This window comes from Clinocottus analis, unplaced genomic scaffold, assembly GCF_023055335.1.
Source record: "Clinocottus analis isolate CAN_PGR_092001 unplaced genomic scaffold, fCliAna1.0.p SCAF_9, whole genome shotgun sequence".
Taxonomy (NCBI): domain Eukaryota; kingdom Metazoa; phylum Chordata; class Actinopteri; order Perciformes; family Cottidae; genus Clinocottus; species Clinocottus analis.
In genome coordinates this window covers 16362918-16387243 of record NW_027176251.1, presented here as the reverse complement: position 1 = coordinate 16387243, position 24326 = coordinate 16362918, and positions in this window count along the sequence as shown.

The window sequence follows — 24326 nt, the reverse complement described above, 5'->3', positions numbered from 1 at the left end:
CCTCGGGCTCTTCTCATGCAGGAGTGTGAATGGAAAGTAGTTACTCATTGAAGCGGGTGTTGTTTGATGAAATCAAGGTAGAAGAACCGCCTGTCTCTCTTCGTTAGTTAGTAGTTAGTAGTGATCTCGCTGCCGATCGCTTTTTAACGAAACCTCATCGTTGTATCTCACGTTAGCAATGCATTTTGATCATTTCCAAAAGTGCCCCGAGATAATTGTCGCACATGTCTCAAAGACTTGTTACTGATTGGCTCAGTGGGACACTACGGTTACGTTAACCATTATCTTTTTTTAATGTTAACTTATCTGTTTGTGCGGGGGATCCGATGCTCTCTGACTGTGTACAGTGTGTAAAGACATTGTTGGCAATGTGTGGACACACATCAGGTTTTGACCGCCTTGCACGTGAAATACTGTACTTCAGAGGTGAAAGAAGTACTCTGATCCTTTATACACATTACAGGGGAACATTTTGCATTCAAAAAGTCCAGTAAACACAAGTTTATAAACAAGTCCTACATTCAAAATTGTACTTACAGTCAAGCAGATGTATTGTTAGCAGTGTTATTAAACTATCACAAATAAGAACGGTCCTAGTGAGTGTCATATTATACATCATAGTGTTCGATTATTAATGTGTACGGGACAGTCTACAGTTGTAGTTGGTGAAAGTGGATCACATTTTCAACTACTTCATTCTATTATTTAAAACATTACCATTATCACTTATAATTAAAGCTGTGAAGTGGAGTACAAAGTACTCAAATGTAAGAATATTAAGCAGTTTATAGTGGTAATATTCAAGTAAAGTAGAAGCCCAGTACTTGCCTTACGTCCCACCACTCCAGACATAAAAAGGAATAAATAGTTTGAATTTTTAACTGGAACAATAGCATCATATGTTTACTTTCAGTGTGGCTCGGAGCTGTCATCACGGATATCACATATGTGTTTGTGCAGCCCAACACAGCGAGGAGGATTATTACCAACAGTAGAACTCTCATCCTTCAACATCCAAACATTCCTCATCCCGCGGAGAGACGGCTTTGGGTGTTGGAGAGGAAGTTAAACAATGACTCACTTTACTGACAGACAAGAGCAAATCGATATCACATGTCAGAGAAAGTCTCCTCAGAAGCCTTCACCTGGATGGTTTCTCCTCGAGTTGAAACTCTTGGCTATTCTGAGAAACAAAATCGCCTCTAATCACTTTGAAACTGACTTCATTGTCGCAGCTATTGTTAGCTTTTAAACAGGGACCTCCCCTGGTCCTCTCAGCCCCCTCCCTTAGTTCCCCTTTCCTCGCCTCATGTGGGCCTGAGCTCCTCACCACCTCTCTATACTTTCTTTTTTTTGGGGGGTGGGGGGTGTAGATGTTGTTAACCCTTGTTTCACACCAGCTGCTCAATACGGTAGGGTCACAGTTCGGCCTGTTGCAAACCTAATATACCTCAGGTGTTCTTCATTTCTACACCCCTTTAGCATGAACATACACTGGCCGCACTGTGACCATGTTTCTGTAACGGCACTTCGTGACAGCAGGGAGGCAGAACATAGAGGGGTCACTCAAAACAGGGAATTATTGTTGGAAGAAAGGCTGCACAGTTCGTCAAAACCCAATATCGTGCATTTCATTCCTCTTATAGAATACCACAAGTTTCGAAATATAAAATAAGTCTTTTCTGAAATAGAACTCTCTGACTGTGTGGCACAGTAAATCTGTCACAGTCACTAGGCTATCCTTCATTTGTCTGTATTATAATACCGCCGACTGACTGAAACTAATTTTATTGGGCATAAATGTCTCAGCGCCGCCACGGACCGCACACCGTAGATGGTAAACAAGCTTTCATCGCGTGGATCAAGTTGTCGATCAAAGTGCTCCTGTGCATAGCTCATATTTTAAGCCGGCTCTGCCTCGCCGCCACGCTGCGCTGCTTGAGCCACACTTACGTCAGCCCGATGAGGCAAAGGAAGGAACTTCTTCTTGGCTCAAACGTCTGTCTGTCGCCCAGAGAAAAGTAGAGCGTTTCTGCTTTTCTAACCGCCAAACCGCTGTGGTTAAAGAAACACACTATACGCCTGCGTCCCTAACCTTCAGCACTATGATGGCAGCGGTGACGGAAGAGGGGAGGGCCTCCTGGCTAAGCCCGGGCTGGTCCGGGAGGAGAGTGTACGATCATTGACCCCGGAGATACGGCCACCATTATCTCACCTCTGATTGTTGATTGATCTAAGTGGCCCGGGACAGGCGGGTTCCACCAGCTTTTTTTTTTCCCATGCAGATTAAACCGTACTGCTTAAAGTTGTTTCAAACAACATGGTTGCCGGAGGGTCAGAGGGCAACTGCATACTAGTGGCTAATGGTAGCCAATAATGTCAATCATGCCAAATGAGCCACTGGTGAGACTCGCTCCTGCTTCTGGCTGGAATTCGAGGAATGAGCTCACTGGGTGAAGGCTGTTCTCAGGGACGAGAGCAAAAGCTTTTCATCTCAGAGCTTTGATAGCTCTCTTTTGCGCTGTTTTTTCCCCGCAAAAAATAAATGCCCCGCTCATGATCTCCTTTTTTTTCGGACTAGTTTTACCCCTCTATCCCCGTGTGCTTATGTCCCTCATAAAAAGCAGACGACGATGGAGGTGAGTCACGGTGTCAGAGTCCAGACTGTCTTTCATTAATGGCTTCAAACTCGGTGGAGTTAGTGGATGATGAATCGCACGTCATATAATGGCTGTGCTTCACACACGCGGGCTTCGTTCTCACCTGCGATGTCCTGTTTGTCTCCTCGGATGATGTACATGTGCAATACAGCGTCTGGCACAGCCCATCAAACACTTCCGCGGGGAGAATAATCATGCAGCTCAACTGTTTGTTCGCAGGATGTTTTTTGCCTAACTTTTTCACCAGGTCAACCATTCATAATTATTAAAATGTTAGCATGCTAAAGGCTAATTGCGTGTATGGTCCCACACAACATGCATTGAGAAAAGTTACTTTCTTTCTTTATACAATGCCCTGTTTCCCAACAATAACTGTGTTTTGTTTTTTTTGCGGCCTGGTAATTAATTACAGTCCGATGTTTCAGTTGATATATTATCCCTTAAGATGTATTGGTTTGTTTGTTTATGGGCTCATAGGATTTCCGAGTTGTTGCAGTGCCTGGGACGTTGAGGTGGATCAGCTGCTCAGCAGCTCAATCAAAGAAAGTGCAAACAGCTTTTCCTCCTTCAGTCTGAGCCGGGAGAGGTTGGCCACTGTTAAGCGATAGAAAGATTGGTGATCTATTGTATGTGAATTATTCTATGTCATTCAGATGCTTGCTCTCTCTGCCATCCTAAACTTACCTGGGCTGTGGTAGGTTCCAGTTAGGTGAGGCGAGGAGGTCAAATCACATTCACTGGACTTCAGGAGAGGAGAGAGGATGGGAATCTGCAACTCTCGTTTGTTTTGTGTTCTTTTGACTTGTGTTTCCTTTAGCATAACTCCTGCTTAGCGACCTGCTTCTTCAACATCCCAGTTACCCAGTGCCAAACCAGTTAATCTGCTCGTTACATGGGGTGGTGGCACTACAAACATGTTAAGGTTCCATTATAGGGATGTACAAAATGGGAAGAGGGAATGGACGATTCTATTTTAAAATGTTAATAGATATGGTGAATTGTACTATACAGAGGAGAAGAACATAGAAGAACAAGAAGTTCAAAGTTTCAGTATTGAGTTATTTTACTAGAACTCCCCCTCAGCAACACATGACAAAAGAGCAGCAGCGCAATGTTTTCTGTATCTCTTTGAGCCGATTGCATTGGGCTGTTTAAAAATACTATTTACACTAAAAAAATGTTTGTCACCGAATCAAAAACAACTTTTAAATAGGTTAAAATAGCAAATACATAATTGATGTATTCACAACTTTTATTTTTGACTCTCACACTTTGGAGCTCCTCTTGAACCTTCTCTACCGCCTGATCTTTCTGGACCGAGCTGCCCGTCTGTGTTCCTACTTGCTTCCCAGACGGCGTTAAAGGCCCGAACCAGGCAACGCCGGACCGGACCGGCTCCCTTATAGGTGCTGCTGTACAGGGATGTAGAGCCGGGCCAAATGGGAGTGATGGCTCCTGTAATCCACACAGAGATGTCAGCGAGGATATCACACATTCCCACAGTTGAGCAGCTCTCACCCCAGGTCTCTGCCACCGCCACAACACCCCCAACCTCGCCTCCCACCCTCCTCCATGATCTCTCCCCCTTGACTCCCTGAGGCCGCATGGATGAATCAGCACCGAGGGTTAAGGGGTGTGTTTGTGTGCATGTGTGTGTGTGTGTGTCTGGGAGCGGGTTGTGGCGCATCGCCGCATTCAGATTTACATCTGTCCCTCAAGAGAGATCCATAACCTTTTATGTGGAAACTGTCAGAGCTCTGTGACCTCATATTTCAACCTTGATATTCTCTGGTGCCATTTTTGTCACATTGCAACAGGACTTGATCAAAACCTCCAGCGGTACTCAGCACATTACGTTCTGACAGGTGACGTGTGTCTGTTGGTGAGTGTGTGTCGGTGAGGTGGGGGGGGAGAAGAGGGAGAGAGTTTGTGTTAAAGAGGTGGCAAGTAAAAGAAACTGAAGGCAGGGATGTGGTCTTTCAGAAGGAAAGCTCAGTAAAAATTCCTCTGGGGAAAAACACACATGCCACTCTGTGTTTTAGCAGTTTTATGGCCTGACTTTAGCGCCGTGCTGCATGAGAGAGATTGATGTACCTCTCAGAAGGACAATGTGCTGTATGACCGTCTGTGTCAGGGAGGCTGGCCTGTGCACGCCAGCTGCACCAGTGTGTGTGTGTGTGTGTGTGCATCCCACACAATACAGTAGGTACTAGCAATCAGACATGCACAAATGCGTCTTTCAAATGCTTAATATTTTTGGGCTTATGTTATCCTTGGATGTGCTTTAATGTAATTTAATCCCAAGATAAGTGGAGAAAGGCTGCATCTTGTTTTTCTGGTATATCATGTAACACTCTGTTGTGGATATTAGAGCTGCAGTGCTGGAAGAAGACCATTTACTTTAGTAAAAATAGCAGTACCCCAATGTCAACATACTCCATACTATATTTAAAGCTGCATTAATTTATTTTTTCCACCACTTGGGGGCAGCGAAAAGGCTGTAAATACAAGAAATATTTAAAAAGTTGTTTTGTGTGAAAATGGCTGCCTATACAACCAGCCAACAATAGTCACAGTTAGCATTGATAAAGAGCTTTTAAATGTATTTTACATAACGCCATTTTGGTCTCCATTGACTTGTACTTGTGCCGTGTTTTTTTTACTCTGTAGTGTTTCTGCTTTTACTTAAGTAGAAGGAGTAATTCTTCCACCACCGCTATATTACATGTAGTATATAATATGTATTGACATCAGAAGTTACTTTTGACAACCACTCATTATGAAGAATTTCTCTTGTTTCGTTGCATATCTTCTATTATTAAACTTGTACTGATGCATTTTAATGCTGTAGCTTGAAAAGCTATGGAAAAGTTAGAAAAACTGATTTGTTTTAAAAATGCATCTTATTTATAAATATATAAGATGACCAAATGTTTTGATGCAGAATCATAGCTTGCAGAGTGGCAAGCTACTCCGTTATAAAATGAATGTAGTATACTACAATACTTTTGTTTAAAGTGTAGTGCAGTTGAAGTGTAACGTAGTCTCAAATGAAACACTCAAGCATAATTGCGGTGCCTTAAAATTGTGCTTATCTTCAGCAAACGTGTTGAGTTACTTTCCACCGCTGCAGAGCTCTCTATCAGATTCATAACTTCAGCCTTTATGTGGCCTCGTCCTCCCTGAAGTTCAGTCTCGTCTTCAAAGTATTCCTCTTTGTTCTAAATGACAGACAAGAACTATATCACGGTAAACCACAATGACACTCAAAAGCAAGTATTTTTACAACCTGCAAGCATCAGTGACCAAATTTAAAAGATTGGTTAATTCCGCTGTTGACCTGATTAGGAGCCGGTGGATGTGTCTACGAGAGGCAGCCGAGCCTTTTCAACTCAGCGAGGTGCCGGGGAGAGAGGGTAATGAGCTTTAAGCTGCACTGCTATGCCTCTCCCTGCCTTTGCTTCGCCACCTTTCAAGTCCAAGCTTATTTTGAAGAGGAGGCCCGAAGCTAAAAACCCTCGTAGTAAGTTTTGGGTTCACTTTGCCAAGCGCCGCCAACTTTTGGACGTGAAACGGGATGAAGTTCTCTCTTGTTCTCTGTGAAGCAGCAAATCTTTTGTTTTCCTTTTTTCTGGAACTTGGCAGTTTAAGAAGCCAACTTTAGGAACATAGGCATAAAACTCAGACTGAAATAGGTCACAGGACTTTTATGTAACCATCCTTCCTTCTGTCCACAGGGGTGTTATAAGCACAAGTATGTGTGGCAGTGTGTTTATCCATGTGTTTTGTGCACATGGGGAGTTGTGTGATGGTGTGTGTGACAGGACTCGCCTAAAATCATAAACAGAACCCGCTCGCTCCTCGCTTGCCAAACGCGTTCCAAGAAGCCAACAAAACAATTGGGTTCAGTTGAATTTGTCACTACAAATTGACCCTAAAAACAATTAAGTCATAGGGACCATTAACTATGTATTACCATCATAAAACATGTTCCTGCACTAGAAAAAGAAAAGGGGGTAAAGCTGTGGTCACAGGAAATGAGGTAATAAGGACTGCACAGCTAGTCAACCTGTCTTGCCGCTGCACTGCCTCGCTGACCTGAGGGGAGCCAGATGAAGGTTTTTCTTTTTTTGCGAGGTGGGGAAAGGGAAGGGAAGGGTGGCTGGGCGGGCTGAAGGGGTGGCGGGTCAGTGGGTGGGGGCTAGCAGGGGGATTTGACCAAAGCACGCTCTCTAATCTTGCACTCAGCCAAGCGATCTCATGATGCAGGAGGCTTAGCCACTGCCGTGAAAGCAATCTAATGGCCAATGAGTAATCAACACTATTGCCTGTCTCGACTAATATCCCTACGGCCTAGTCCGCTGAAGCAGGGAAAGTTCTCCGTCCAGGCTGTGCTTCACAGAAGGACGGGGAGGGGGAAAAAAAGAGTGTGAGACACACAAAATAGAGACATAAATATGCATTTGATTTACTTTTGGATGCGGTGAAGACTTCCTCTCTGACCATCAGGAGTAACATTTGTTTGGGAGACTGAGGAATTTACAAGCTGTCACATGGTTGATTCATTCCCATAAAGCAGTATGTTTTGCATGCTCAAAGCCCCTTTCCCAGGTTGCTTAAGAATTTCAGCATAACCTGTATGACTATAATCAAGGGATCAACTGAAGGATAACAGGGAACATAATTCTTCAAGTCTCCTCTGGGCAAAAAAGCATAACATGCACTGTGTCCACGTCTGGCTTTTAAAAAAAAAAAGAAGAAAAAAAGAGTCCTCTACATTGTTTTTGGATTTCAGGCCCTGATGTTTCAGCTGTCCTGGCACGGCGTGCCGTGCGTGGCATGAGGGAGCACCGCTGAATCAGAAGGAGTAATGAGAGAGAGAGAGAGGCTTGTTTGATTAGATTTATGGAATGCATTAAACTGGTTTCTTTTAGCTGGAAGGGTTAGGTGGCCTGGCAGCTGTGTAAGAACTTGTCATTGTTATTTAACGTGCCAGCGCCCAACAGGAGAATGGTTGGATCCACCAAAGACACTGAGCCACTGGTGGTGTGGATCGGGGATACCTGCTAATCATGAAATGAGTGCAACATTCGTTGTCCTTGGTGTTGCATATTCCTCGCCTCTTTTTCAGGAACCTCATGAATGTGTTTTTTATTTAATTTCTTTTCTTTTTTTTTTATGGCTCTCAAAATCACTTGTATAGTTTTGTCCTCAAGCCAAAGGAAACTTGCCTCGAACTCAAATGTAACTCTGTTGGCTCCGTTTTTTAGGGATTGAATCCGCACATTGAGCTCGTCATGGGTTTGGCGAAGCTCAGAACAGATGAAATGTTCAATTAAATACATTTCGTCGACTGGTATCCCAACCAGATCCAAAATGAGTCCATTTTGCGGTCCACGATGATCTACGTTTGACTTAAATGAGCAGATGAGCTCTCAATGTTAATGCTATGAACAACTGAAACTCGAGATGAACCCCCAGACCACCGTTTTCCCCCTCATATACATTGACGAGGGAATTAGTTGAGTTTATTGTACAATACATTTATACTAATAGACAGGAAAATATTCTAAGGCCAGCATAGCATTGGCTTTAATAATTGGTTCAGTTTTGGCTTCCCCCTCTAAATTCATCTCTCATCATTACGATCATTAAGATTAGTTGCTATGAGGTTTGACGTGCTCGTTCATTCTATACTCCCAAAGTGACTTTGGTAACGCATGAAGGAATTTGAATGTGACATTATAACCTAAACTGGGAGACTTATTTTCCAGCCCAGGGTAAATATGCGGGTTCTGCCCTTTGCTAATAGCTTTATTGTTTTCCTTAATGCGTGTTTTATTTAATGTTCAGTTCGTACTTTGGCTAAAATTGGCCTTGAGGTTTTGGGTCCGTGATGAAGGGGTTCAAAGTGGATCACTCCACCGAAGCCAGTGACAGGATCCATCTCTCAGAGAGAAGAATAGCAGTGAAAGCGGAAGCCAGCTAACCTCTGTCAAAACTGCCATCCATCACTCTGCGTTTTAACCCCAGCCACACTGAAAGACAGCCAATTACTTGGGCCAGTGGATGAAATAAATACGTCCTCACATTAGGGCCCATTACCAGGCCTCTCTCTCCCATTTCTCCCCCTGGTCTGCGCATGGACTGAGCGGTGGCTCGGCCTCCGACCATTATGTCTGTCTGAGATCTACCAAACTATGGCCCGCTGTTGAGAGGTCTCCGTCCGCACAGCCTCTATGGAGCACTCTAACCGCTGAGCAAATGGCCCAAACTACTCACTCTGACACTGACAGAAATATATCCCTGCAACGATTCCAGCCGTCATTTTTTTGGGCTTCACTGTGTTTCCATTCATTCCTCAGCTCACCGTTATGAACTTGGATGTATATGATTCCACTTGTTTCGCTCGTGACGCAAATTTGATCGCAAATTGTTTGAGTCCCCGTAGACAATGCTTTTACCTGAAGGTGACAATGACAAACTGCACCATGACACATGTAAAGATAACTTTCAGCTGATGTCTTTTTGGAGCAAAATAAGACCACTGCAAGAACGCATTGCTTCAATGTCATCTTGTGTGCGCAAAGTTACATTAAAAGCAGTTGCATCCAACCAGCTGCACACTCTTACTGAAAACAGAGAGACCAAACTATCATCAACCATCCATCAAAGTCCCTGTGAGATACAGAAAAAGCTGACCCCGCCAATTGTGGAAGACACTGGGACTAGTGAGGTAGTAATATCTCAAACGCTTTTCAGCATGTGAACAAAAAGGAAGTAAGTGGGAGTATCAACTTGTCCTGTCATGCTTGCTTGCTGTCAGCCATCATATATTGTTATGGCCCACCAGGTTGGGAATACTGGGCCAGCATTGTGGCGCCTTCTATAGCGGTCCTGTCATGCCTGAATAAACCGCTGATAAGCATGTATGTAGCAGATACTCGTAATTATAAAAAGCGACCACTGATAGTTAAAAGCAGCGATGGTATATCTTCCGGGGTCCGTATCTTTCCAGTGTAGCCACAGTGCGTCGTCACCTGCTTTTATGATAGAGTAGTACTGGAGTGCTGCCTAGCTGCTACCATTAGCTACAGTGTCAAGAGAGAAAAGCTTTGATGCTTACCTATGGCGGCTTCTCCCTTCCTTTCAGAGGGCTTGTGGAGAGGCTCTTCATCAATCCATTAACCACCTACGCTCCTTAACTCCTCTTTGGTCCCATGGATCTGTATTTTAGTTGATTCCAGGTGTCCGAAGTTTACAGGCATCTATTTTTTTTTCTCTCCTCCAGAACAATAAACTCTGAGGGGCTCAAGTAAAGGGGGCCGAGTGGGGAAAAGGGGTTGGGGCAGGCGAAGGAGAGGGGCTCCGTTTATTAGACAGCAAATAGCCGGCCAGTGGGTTTATGATGTGGAAGGTCATTGTTGGTTAATAAGTGGCCACATGAGTGCAGGCAGGTGCTGTGTTAACACCTCCTCTTAACTCTCCTTTCCAGCAGAGGCCATTCATCAGCCCAGTGTTAATGAAGGCCATATAATTAATAGGTGGATGGCAGAGAAAGCCCCCACCCCCCCACCCGAGTTAATCAATGCAGGCCTGTTTGAAGAGCAAGGCTAAGATGGGACACCGGGGTCTCTGAAAGGGGGCTGGAGAGCGTGGACCTTTTTTAAGAGACACGCAGGTCACTGAGACGGAGAGAGTGGGAACTCTGATGGCCTTCACTCCCAAGCTTTGTTCAGGTGTGCGACGTCACTGCATCTGTACGTCCGACCAAGTGTTGTTTACAGAAATGGGTCAGCAGAGTAAAGCAGTCAAAGGCTTGGAGGAGGAGTGTTAGCAGAAAGACGGAAGGAGTAACATTGTTTCAATGAAACGCCGCAGCGGTTTAAATGATTTAACCTTTTTTTCTTCTTCTTTTTTTTTCTCAGCGTGGATCGCCCAAACCATTTTTCTGGCCCCATGCTCACTCCTTCACCTGCACCTTATCTCCACAAATGGAGTGTTGACTTTCTGTTCTTCAAAGCAGAAATACTGTCAGGCTGCTGCTAATGGGGATCAGGAGAGGCTACTGTTCTGGGACTTGTCAAGCCCTGTCCAACCTGCCATCGTGCCCTGAAGTGTGGGAGCTATTTAACCTCTCCTCCTCTTTCTTTTCTCTCATTTTCTCTCTCTCTCTCCCCCCTTCTGTGCATTAACCCCCCCTCCTCCTTTCTTCCCTCTTACACGTTATGAATTTTTCCTCTCATACTTACTGCATGCCATCATATGTCATGTGATTACTCAGGCAATGTGAGTTTCATTTAGATAAGTAACTGTACTGTATGTGATCACAGGCGTGCATTTTTGTGGAATGATGCCACCTCCTTTAGTGCTGATCTGATGGGGGAAGCCGGTGGATTATCACCCCACCCCCTTCCCCCAGCACCCCGCTTTCCACTTCAACCACGCACACTCGACACACACACACACATACACATTGTCGTTTCTTAAAGAGTAACTTCAAGCAGAAGTTTGTATTGTTGTGTGACGTCTGGCTCGCATTCTTGTAATGTTTGTATGTCTGTGCACATGTGTTAGTGTGGGTATAATTGTCTACGTGCATGTGTGTCCTTGTGTGTGTGTGTGTGCTGTCCTTATGCGCGCTCATATTTCTGTGGACGGGCAGTTTGTGTGTGCGTGTGTGTGTGAGAGAGAGAGAGAGAGAGTGTGAGTGTGGAGGAAGGCTTGGTCGTAGAGGGGTGGGCGAAGCTTTACAATGGTCAACTGAAAAGAACCATTCTTTTATTCAGCAATTAACCCCATCTGGGTAAATAATACGCTGTTGTGCAGCCGAGCCGTCACTGTTATACGGCGAGCCCTGAACCCGAGAGCACTTCAAACAGCAGCCGGTCACCCAAACGATGACAAGATGCTGCAGAAACCGCTTTTCACAAAGTATATAATGCAAAGTATTGTGTTTCACTGTACAGTTTTAGAAAAGCAGGGGATACCCTAGAAAGAGAGAGAGCGAGGGAGAGAGCGAGCGAGCCAGAGAGAGAGAGAGAGCGAGGGGATAAGGGAGAGAACGAAGGAGCGGGAGGAAGAGGGCTAAAGCACCGGTGATATCACAGATAACAAGTCTGGATGCACTTACCTGCCTGGAAACCTGATCTTATTATTTTAAATTCTGGGGGCTCAGGCAATTATAAACAGAGAGCAGGGGACTCTGCAGCGGGGAGGCAGAGGGGGGGGGGGGGGGGGGCTGGCGAGGAGGCGGGGAGGGAGGTATGGGCTGTCCCACTGCGTGGATGTATGGTGTGAGAATTCAATTTGCTCATCTCCTGTTATCGTAACTCAATTTCCTCTTTCACACACGCACACACACACAACATGCGCACAAGCTCGGCGGCCCATCCAGTCATCTGACGAGTGAGTGAACTTCCTCGAGGAGGAGTGCAGGTAATTAATGTCGATCAGGGCGCCTGCTCCCCAGATTTACGGTGAGAAGGAAGCGAATCTGATCCGGCGGACGTGAGAAACGGCGGGGAGAGGTAAGTCGACGGCGTGGAGGGGCCCGGAACCTCATTAAACAAGGGGAACTGATCTTTCCACAGAGATCGGGGCCCATCAGGATCCCCATTACGGTGCTGCTCCTGGGGGCCCCCCCGTTAGCTCCACTCCCCCCAAGCCTTTTGGAACGAGGTTTGGTTTGAAGAGCCTCTTGTGTAGGACCGCATAGCACAGGGACTCATGGACACACGCCAAACCACTCAGGGATATAATGCTGGTGTCGACTGTCACTACACCAGCAGAAAAGCTACAATATGGAGCTTTTTTTCACATGAAATGACTGCGTGTGCACCTGGATCTGCAGGTGAACAGAGCTGTGGATGTACGGAAGTTATAGGAACAGCAATCTGCAGCAATAAAATAACGTTATTAAACCCCAAGGTCAGAAAATGGAGAAATCCAAAACTGCTTTTGACTACAATGTTAAAAACAGAACAAATAATATGTATTTTTTTTATGTTAACGCTAAATATTTTTGCAGTCGTGTCTGCTGCCTACACAAAGCTCCTCACTATTGATGTGCGATGTGTCATTAAACACGATATACAGGGCATCCGGAAAGTATTCACAGCGCTTCACTTTTTCCACATTTTGTTATGCTACAGGCTTATTCCAAAATGGATTAAATTCATTTGTTTCCCTCAGCATTCTACACACAACACCCCATAATGACAAAGTGAAAAGAGTTTTGGGGAATTTTGAACAAAACATAACATGCACATAAGTATTCACAGCCTTTGCCATGACACTCGACATTGTGCTCAGGTGCATCGTGTTTCCACTGATCATCTTTGAGATGTTTCTACCACTTGTGCTAAATCCAGTTGATTGGACATGATTTAGAAAGACACACACCTGTCTACATCAGGCCCCACAATTGACAGTGCACGTCAGAGCACAAACCAAGCCATGAAGGCCAAACAATAGTCTGTAGACCTTCGAGACAGAATTGTATCGAGGCACCGACGTGGCGAAGGGTACAGAAAAATGTCTGCAGCATTGAAAGTCCCAATGAGCACAGTGGCCTCCATCATCTGGAGAATGGAAGAAGTTTGGAACCACGAAGACTCTCCCTAGAGTTGGCCGCCTGAGCGATCGGGGGAGAAGGGCCTCAGTCAGAGAGGTGACTAGACACCCGAGTCTGACAGAGCTCCAGCGTTGCTCTGTGAAAAGAGGAGAACCTTCCAGAAGGAAAACCATCTCTACAGCCCTCCACCAAGCAGGCCTGTTTGGCCGAGTGGCCAGATGGAAGCCACTGCTCGGTAAAAAGAACTTTCTCTCTCTTCACATTTTTTTTTTTTTTTACTTTGTGCCACCCAGATCGCGTTTCCTTTTCACCTCCTCTCGCGTCTCCTCGTTGACGTTTTCTGCTGCTGCCCGAGAATTGCACTCGATCTGCATCATACCTATCAGCAGACCTTTTGAGCATGAACATGCAGGACAGGGGTCAGTGGCCATCGCACAGTACACTCCCCCCCGCCCTCTCCACCCCCCCACACACACAGACGCACACACTCCTAGTTGGCACACATTTGTCTTTTGACAACAAAAATACATCACATAACTTGAATGGTGAACACAAAACCAAGAGGAAGGTGAATGGGGTTATGTTACATGCGCTGGAGGCCAGCGTGACTGATTTTAACAATAATATCACTAAATAATTTTTCTTTAATGACAAATACTTCACACTGCGTTTCGACATGGGGAATAAACAACCGCGGGGGAGCTCCTGCGTCAAGCTCCTTTGTCGAGCCCTCAGCTGTGTGTTTGTGTATTCCTTCTTGCCAAATGATGGTTGGCAGCGTGCTGCGGCTCTGTTGTTACGCCGGAACTAATCTTCTCAAATCAAAGCACCGCGGATTTGTATGTTTTACTTATCAAGTTGCAAAATCTGCAATTGGTATCCCGGTGCTCGACTTGTGTAATTCCTTAAACAAGCGGGTAAACATCCTGTGTTTACGAAGCAGATAAATCCCTGAATTAGTCCATTCCATTCTTGATAAAAAAACCTATTTATTTATACATGAGTAGTTGGCAACACAGGCTGGATGTCAACACTTTGAAGGTCTTTAAAAAAGTGTTTGCTTTTTGCTGCTTTTTTATCAGACATCTAGCTCTTTAGCAACCTGACAGGATGATGCGGCTGTAAAAAGATAGGAAAAACAAAAACCGAATCTCTAGCAAAGAGGCCTTCCTGACTGTGCTGTCCTCTCGCTTCATCCTGCGTGGTTTATTATCTAATCAGCTCGGCCCTTGGACACACAGCCACGCTCAATGGACCCAGACCACATGGCCAATAGAGTACCCAACAGACTGTGTCATCTCAGCCCGCTGAATCAAAAACAAACACGGGGGCTAGTTCGCTTTTTTGAGTCGACCGGGATTAAGGGAGAAGACTTCCCACCCTCCTGCGCCGTTTATTTAGCTTTGTTTATGCTCCTTGAGTGTGATTTATTCTCCCCTGTCAGTTTTGTCCAAGTCAAATTAACCCCTTCAAATGAGGGATTTGTATTACTTTTTGATCCCATTTTATTATGTTTCCTCAATTCATAATGATCTGTGAAATCTGAAAACAGAATTGCTTTATTGCATCTGAAACACTTTTACTTTGACTCACCCACTATGTGTGGCATCGGAGGCTACTTCAGATTTGAAATAGCCTCCAGTCAAATCCTCACGCATTCACACACACACACACACACACACACACACACACACACACACACACACACACACACTGACACCTCCGGATTACCTCAGCGCGGGAGGGGGACGGAGCCCCACAACATCACAAAACAAGACAACAGGCACAATTACAGAGCCGCCTGGAGACAATCCCGCACTTTAATGAAAGTCCAGTTTCCCCTGCCCCAGGTAAGTGCTCAACGTGATTGTATCTGTGAAACAATTACACTGTCACAATCAAAGGAAGCTGCCTTTAAATGGTCTGTCAAGGCCCTCAGTGGGGCTAATAATCACTCATCTCTTTCCCACTGTGTCACTGAGGTGCTGAATCCTCCCTTTGTTCTGCACATCACCTGCCTCTCAATAGACTGCTTGGTGTTACACTTCAGGCACTTAGACGGCCACGCTTTCAAAGGGGGACCGGGGCCCTGAGGGCATGCAAGCTCTGAGTAGATATCCAACAACTAGCATTACCGAATCGCCCCTTTTTTCTCTCTCCGAGACCAGCTCAGAGTTGGATTTGTTGAGTAAACCTTTATTATTCTAGCTTGTGTTTTTGTACTGCACTCCCTTGTCATGTCTTTCCCTGGAAGTTTTTTTTTTTCTCTCTCTCTCCCTTTTTGGCTAAGAGGCCCAGAGGTAAGCTGTAATCCTGGGAGCAGTCAGCTGCCGAAGGAAGATAATACCCTGCCTAATTTATAGAGTTATCACATATCCTCGTCGGAGCATAAAGTGCATCCACTTACGTCCAAATGCCCTGCAGATTTCCATTTTCCTCCTTCCCGTTAAGTTAATACCTGTTTCATGTTTAACATCAATTAAAGGTATAAGGGTAATTAGAGAAGACATGGGAGAAAAAGAGGGTATCCTGCAGTTTCTCTTCCACAGTTTAATGATTTGCCAGCAGCCCCGACATGTGGCATGTCTGGAATGTTTGTCCCTCCATTCAGAGCATGAGAGTTATTGTGTCAGGAGAGGGAAGAAAGGGATCTATGTGGCTATCTCTGTGCGCGTGCACACACATGCGCACACACACACACACACACACACACACGCAAGTAAATTTGAGTGTGTGTTTATAGGCTCGGTGCCCACTGGTCATTGTGAGACGGTTTTAGACGCTAGTTGATCCACGGTGCCCTTCTTGTTCACGACGACCCTTCGGTGCAGCTGGTTTTGGTTTCCCTGCTTCATCACTGGACAGAAAACACACACAGTAATGTTTCAGAGTGTATATGTTTATGCTATCTTGCCTGTCGTCCACTTCAGGGCACCAAGTCTCTCTCTCTCTCTTTCTCTCCTTCCAACTCTTCATTCACTCCGTCCCTGGGACACCCCATTCATTTATTTTTTATTAAACTTCAGCGCTCTACGAGACTCATTTCCTGCGGTTCCTGGTGGAACAGAGAGCACGCTGGGAGTTTCCCAGAGACTGGCAGGGGTCGGGAACGATGCCAGAGGAGCAGAGCTGGGGTTTGGATGGTGAAAGAGGGAGCGACCGTCATTTTTGGGAGTGCCCTGTCATTGTGGAGATTACTAGGATGGCTGCTTTTCTCCATGAGATAGTGACTGTGCAATCAATCATAAACAGCTGTTTTGATATTGTTTTTCAATAAATATGCAGGCATCGGTGGGCAGAAGATAACAAAATCAACAGTGAGAGCAAGCTGCAGCAAACAGGAAGGACATCCAGGACATCCACACGCATAGAAACCAGCGTGCATACAGGGCCACTATGCATCATATTCATTTCCGCGTAAAGCTTTCTCAGACATTAAAACGCATTAAAATACCAAAACAGACGAGCTGTTTTATGTTTTCTTCTTCTTCCCCTTGTTTAAGTTGAATGGCAGTTGGCAAACAATCGAATGGTGAATTATCACCCCCACCTGGTGAGAATATGGTGTGAATCAACTTTCTGAATCGGCTGAATCCGTTGTTCTGTTCGACAGTCAAACACATGGTGTTATTCCCATATCTGTGTTATCGTGGTGATTATACTGGCAGCTGAAATAATTGTAACCACATTACACCGCTGCCTTTTGTTTCATGCTTTGAAAGCAATCAATAGATAGAACAAGAAAAACACAAAACTTTAAATTTAGGTTGGGGGGAAACATCCCTGTCGACGTGTAATTCTTACATTTCACAAAGATTTTCAAATCATAAAGTACATCTTGGAGCAATTTCGAGGCTCCTGTAACAGCTTGGGAAATTTCTACTCAAAGTAGAGTCATACCTGCATGAGGACGGCATTGTTTTTCAAAATGTAAACATTCGTGAACTTTTGTCCTTCTCCTTTGTTCATATCAATCTGTGAGATGCTGGATTGAAAGAAGTGTAGATAATCCTTTATTTTGACTATAACCGAGAAAAACAAGACTTTATGGATCAGCATGGGGATGTACAGTATTTGTGACAAAGACCTGAGCTGACAAACACATTATTGGAGTTGTATTACTATCACACATCTGTGTTAATGGCATTTATTTATTGTCCAAAAAGCCATCAACATTACCGTTTAGTTTAAACTTATCTGTATCCAGGCGTTTGTCACTTTTTGTGCACAGATATGAAGCAACGAAGAGCCCGGGCCCTCAGCATATACGCAAACAGCCGGAATAGGAGCGTTGGTATGATTCACATCTGGATATTTTCCCCCTTACATGATTTGACCATATGCAAGTAACTGCATCAATTTCAATCTGGACAAACATCAAACTTCCATTGCATGTGCAAGATATTTCAACATATGAAGATGAAATACACTTGAAATATACTTTAATAGGGTTTCTCTGTGTGCACGCAGAGAGAGAATCAGGGGGTGACCTTAGTAGTTTTATGAAACATGTACAATCAGAAACCTATGATGTTGTTTCCATGGTACTTAAAGGAACCATCTGGGTACTTACTGGCACAGACCCCGGTTTTTATGAGGTTTATTTTCGTTGCTGAAATAGTGTACATTGCACACTGGGGCAAAAACCTTTGACACAGGGGACCCGGACAAGCGTCTGAGCAATCAAATTATCCCAGAAAATGGTTATATATGAAGTGCTCGAGGTATTGTTTGCAAATTTGTGCAATAACAAATGTATCAGTGTGACAGGCAATGGTTTTCTGCCTCGACCCCAATAAAACACTGCTGCTTTGGAGTAAAGACTTCCAGGCCAGCCAGTGTTGGGTTAGCCGATCGCAAATCTGCTTTTTGGCTCTAAAATAATTATGTAGTTTATAAATCTACACTATCAGGCAGAACTCTGTGGTTTGTCACACGGTTTACAGAACTCTCCTTTTTCAGCAATCTTGATCTGAGAAAGAACATTTCACAATGTGTTTTGATGCACAGAAGAACAGTGGCTGCATGTGTACTGATGAGGATGAAAAAATCCGACAACTTTATGCTTGGATATTGTTCAAAGCCACAAGTAATTACACCTACGCCAGACAACACGATGGAGATGTCTGACGGGTAGTCGTTTAGAAGTTACGGGCTTCCATAATGAAAACAGATGGAATTGAAAGCCTTTATTTCCCTTACAAATGGGGGATAAAGAAGAGAACATACTTTAATATAACTTGGATAGTCCAACAACACAATACCTTGCCCCCCCGCCTGCACTCCCCCTCCTTGAATACCTCAGTTTAACCTCCATCCATGACATGCGGTGCTCACCAGAGCATTCATCATGACACAACAGTCTGACTTCCTGTCTCCGTGCTGACGGCAAGCTGTTAGCTTAATGAGATGCATGCTAGCACTGAAGGCTTTTGGGAGACAGATTGGGCCTCCTGCTAACCGGGCCCAGCGCGGTCGGCCCTCACCCTGGCAGCCCTGCAGGCGAACTGTTTGAGCAACCTGACCCTCTTTGCATAATTTAACTCTCCCAGTTAGCAGCCGGGTCCTCACAGGGCATCACACAGGCTTATCAGACAGAGTTCAATGGAGGAATGTGTAATCATAAAGTTGATTAAGGCTTTATTATAATATTAGAAAATGGTGTATCATTAGGCAATAGTGGTGCTTAAATTGGAGTTTGGGAAGCTGTTTTTGTGAGGCCTCGATGTGGCCCTGAGCAACATGAAATATATTGTAATTTAATTAAATAATACTACATTAAACTGTACACAATAGTCTCCAGGAGGAAGTTCTTTGGCTCTAAAGCGGCCCTGCAGTGGAAGCGAGGAATGGGAGGATCCAAGCTGGTTTGGTTATAATTATAAGATAATGCAAAAGCTTCTACATCAGTGGTATTTGGAAATGTTAGCTCTCAGTGTTACGTTTCTAATGTAAATGTTTCGCCATTTTTCAGAGTACACAGGTGTTTTCATTTCCGCGTTCTAAAAAATCAAACTTCAGCATTAAAGTATAATGGATTATAGTGTAGAATGTAAAACGAGAGACAAGTGCAGATACCTGCAGCTGAGAAAACCTAGTGCTGAATCAAAATAAAGGAAAATGTCTGTTTTCCAGAAGCTTGACGTGAGCAGTTTTATTACTTTATTCTGAATTTCGAAGTTGGAATGAGGTACTAAAACAAAAGATGACACGGGGGATCCAAGACGCGGCTCCTTCATCTCGATCACAATGATAAGAAAGCGCACGTAAACAGTGATCCTTTGTTGAATTCGGAGGACTTTATTTCACTACAGCGCTGTGAACTACCAGCTCAAAGCAATTATCCTTGTCCATTTTGGCTCACATTTCACATTTTTCCTCCAATTAACTCCGACGCTAACACACTACATATTGAGCAGTTTCGGCAAATTGTCTTTATTTTTTCTCAGCGATCTAACCCAAACAGAAGATTCCATTTATTTTCTTTCAGGCAGAGTGTATTCTCTGGGATATTCTCTGGCACAGGGATTGTTTGGAAAGGAGTTTCATTTTGCACCCCGCCTCCCTCTCCCCCCCCCTCACTGGTGTGAGACCATGTCTGGTTGTTACTGCTGTGAGTCTCTGGCGGGTTTAGCGGCGGCGGCGATACACAAAAGGTAGTTTGATCACTAGAGCGTCGCAGTTCACACCGACAGTATCTCTCCCTGCTTTACTTCTCGGTATACCAGATCTAAATCACTTCTATTTTAGACTTTGTCTATATGATCGTGCTAAAAACAGCTGGGACAACGATTACAGGGTTGTGAACATTTATCACTTCTAATCCCTCGTTAAGATAGAAGCTGTTCCTACGACCATAAAGGCCGGCGATAAAGATAAAAGATCTGATTTTGAAGTGAGATTTCCACCTTTTCGGCCTTGCAAACAAAACAACAAAAAAAAGATGTCCGTCTTGTATTTCTAAAAAGGCCTCAGGTTCATGCAGGGATCTAGATTTTCAAAATGATTTGGCCAAATGCGTTTTCCCCAGATCAATTGAGAATAGATGTCATTAACCTTCATGTGATGTATCGGAGAGCGATCGCTAGCAGCTACAAAAACAACCTGGGAGCACGGTGGTGGAGTAGGTGTTTATTGCGATACTGTTTATTTTACAGCGCAGTTTTTTGAAGTTGGAAGAGGTTTCGGAGGGGGAGAGTAACGTCCATGTTCCGTAATAACACAGCTCTCATCACACAGCCGTTACTCCAGGCAAATGTTTTCACTGACAACAGACGTGCGTGTACGATTAAACCGCGATTGGATTCGTTCGGCCCTCGACCTATGAGCTGGGACTCCACGCCCAGGACACGGTACCCACTCGCACACCCCTGCGCTCGCCTCCAAACTGGTTCCAAAGGCGGTGTGAACCCTGCGAGCTCCCTGCTCGCTGCTCTTTTGATAATTAAGAATTATTACAGGCCGGGGTTTTGTTCGTAACTCTCTAATTTTGCAGATGATAATTGATCACAGGTGTGGTGCGGGGAGTGTTTTTGAAGTTCTCTCTTCTCTCTCTTTCTTTTTTTTTTTTCCACCTTCTTCTTTGCTTTAGCAGTGAACCGAGGTCGTCTCCCAGGCAAGCCCCTGTTGGAGAGCTTCCCCTTTTCTTAATTCCAGGCGTTCCTTCTGTGTCTTAGACGAGTTGATGTCCTTTCATCCTCCTCGGTGGAAAGGAGGACACCGCTAGCGCTCACTGTCAGTCCAGCTGGGATGTGGCGCAATTCGCTACATTCCTCTTGTTGCTCTGGTCACTCAGGGTGTGTGAACGTGTGTGTGCGTGCGTGTGTGTCTTTGTGTCTTTGTGTGTGCTTCCCCCTCAGCAGAGCCTCCACAGAGTCCTCACAGCCAAACCATTTTGGGAATGGCTGGAGAGGAGGGGATATTGGATTAGAAAAAGGCAAGGGATATAAATCTTTCTCTGAGGCTCTCCAGTCTATCTCCCATCCCGAGGATTTATGATGTTTAACAGAGTCAAATAATAAAGGAGAGAGAGAGAAAGAGGAAAAAAACACACAACAACACATGAAATTGTGTTTTTTTTTTTCCCTTCCGAACCTCTCTCTGCCCGGCTGCGTTCGTTTGAGTCCAGCGCCTCACAGCTCGGCTCCTTGATTGATTGTGAAGCCTTACAATTCGTGTGTGCTGTTTTTCTCTTTTTCCCAGATGATTTTTCGTGTTGCCTTGAAACACAAAAAAAAAAAAAGCAGGTGAGGGGAGGAGGGAAGTGGGTGGAGGGTGACCTTAATTGATAAACCCCCAGTTAGATAAATGTGTCCCCGTGCTGGGTGGTGAGCGGTGAGGTAACCGGCTCCTCCCTGGAACACATTTCGACCAATTTATGTACAACTAAATCAACAGTAAGTATTTCCAGTTTACCGTTTAATTGCAGTCAGCTGGAACATGTTGCATTTTGACACGGAGTCACTAACACACACACACACACACACACACGCAGGGCAATCTGCGGGCAGCTTGAAGGTACAGCAGGTGTGCTGGTGCAGCAGCGTCTCGGCCCAATTCATGTCGGAGCCGTGCGTCACCGAGACTCCGCCGTTCCATCAGTTCGGCTTTGTAGCTCAGAATGTGACGATGTTTTTTTCTTAATGAAGGTTGTGTGCACGTGCTGTCGCGTATGGCCCCGTGTGAGCGTGTGTGGCGGTAAAGAGCAAGGTACAGACTTCAGGAGAGTCGACCACTTTTGCACGAGTCAAATTCAATGTCAGCCGCGGTCGTGATTGGTTAAAGGGGAGCTTTTCCCCCGGACCCCACAATGAGGTATCTATTACAACTACCACATAAATGTTCTTTTAACTAGCCACATTTATCTTTTTCCCCTCCATGTTTTGACAGAAACTCTTACATAAACACACATCAACAAAGGGAGGCAGACCAACACAATTCATGGTCATTTTTACGTTTGACAGCGCCACTTGGAACAATAACAACTGTGTCCTTGGTTTCGGTGGGTTATACTTTTTGGTTTTACCTCTAAATCGTGCTTTTGTAGCACCTGCAGTGGTTTGGAGGGGAAGTGAAATGTAATAGTCAGCTATTGCCAATCATGTGCACATGATTACCGGAGTTGTGTTTTGTTTTTTCCCCCCCCTACTAAATGTTACATAAGACTTCCCACAGTCTGAAATGGATTTGGATGGTAATGTTCTTTCCTTTTTTTTATTTGATCCAGTCGTAATCTTTCTAACTGCCTCCATCTAAATCAATATGGTATGCAGCTGGAAGCAAATTATTTTGTTGACAAGAATTGCTTGTAAGTTTGTCAGCGTGATCATTCTTGCAGAGTTGTGTGTGTGTGTGTGTGTGTGTGTTGTCTTTGTGGTAATCTGGCTAATGTTTACAGCAAGCTGCTCTGCGGTCAGACAGCTGATCTTGGCCAGGAGAGAGCTCGCCTACAGGGACAGGACTGCGTTTGGTGTGGTGTGGGCAAACTCAGAGCGGCACAACATTAAAATTCTTGCCTGAACATAACGTTTTTGTCCCGTGAAGCGAGAGGGAGGGGCATGAGTGAGTGCGAGAAAGGGGAGGGGGGGGGCAGATGTGATGAAACCCCCGAGCCCTCAGCTTTGTCGCCCCCACAGCAATTGTCGCGCCACTTGCCTGTTCCCCATTATGCCGCATTTCCATGTAGTTTCCTGTCAGATATAAAAAGGCTGGTGTGAATTTTACTGAACCTAAAACCACGTGTGGACATACTCCCCACCTGGCCCAGGCTGGAACAGTCGGCGGGGCGGAATGTGGAAATGTACGTCGAGGCGGGGGGAGATGATGTGTTACACCAAAGTGTTTCACAACAAACAGCTCTCACAGCCATCAGACCATTAGCTGCGGGGCTGTTCGGGCTTCTTTACAATGTACAGGTGCCGAGGAGAGGAGAGGAAAAAGGCGGCGGGGCGGAGAGGTGAGGAAGAGGGCCTGTAGTGCCACGGACTCAGTCTGCCTGTTCGCGCTGATGGCGTAATGGGAACTGCCAGCTGTGGGCTTAATTACAACATACAGTGGTGAGGGAGATTGGTCCTGTTTTTCTTCTGGGACACACAACTTAACCGATGTGTAGAGTCCAATGTTTTCAGAGCCAGATGAAGGGCATCGCTGCACATTCGGCATCAGTAGGAGGAGGGAAACGAGACCTGCCTTAGCTTATTCATCACATGGAGTAATAACATGCGGCCAGCCATGAGCCATGAAAGTAATTCCACCATCATTTTCCCACCTTTTTTTTTTTTTTTTTGGTGTAATGAGGCAATTCTCTTTTGTTCCATAAAAAATGAAGCGGGCCAGTCCTCACGTTGCACGGTGTTTAGTGGGTCTTCAGCAGAAGGATGCCAAGGTCATTCAACAGTTGGGTTTTTAGTGTGGATCATCCAACAAGGCATGCCAAATTGCCAAATTGGTATTCACCCGTTCATCATCCCTGAGCTCCAACAAAATCGAGAAACCAACAGCCAAATTTTTACAACATTTTCTGAGTACATTCATCTTCCACAGAGGACGATTCCTAATGTGTTTGCTGAACTTTACAGAGCACAGAGTCCTGCTCCCCAGAGGATGAACCCATGCCATCATGGACACTCTGTGAGCTTTGCTCTTTCGTCACCTTCAAGTCAAAATATCACATTTGCATACAAAACATTTCATAATCTTTCTGAGCTAAGCCTAAGCTCATTCATGCTCCCCTGAAGCTGAATCCTTTCAGTTTGATCTTATTGCATCCTTGCATCGCATGTTATTTTGTGTTGACATTATTGTCAAACTGCCAGTAAACACACTGCATTTCATTTTAAAGCTATTGTCAGTATTTTTGAAATGCTCCCGGGTTTCACACGGTCAATGTTTAAATTACATTTATCTGCATGTCAATTATATAACTCAAGGAAATAGGGAAAGTAGAGTAATTGAATTCCACATTAACACAGTCAATACCTCGGTTGATTTCCAGGTTGTGTATCACCTTGTGACTGCATAAGCCAGCAGTGAGCGTAGCTCTTGGTGGTAATGTAGTGCTGGTGTAATGCATTGTGCTTGGCTGCCTCTTC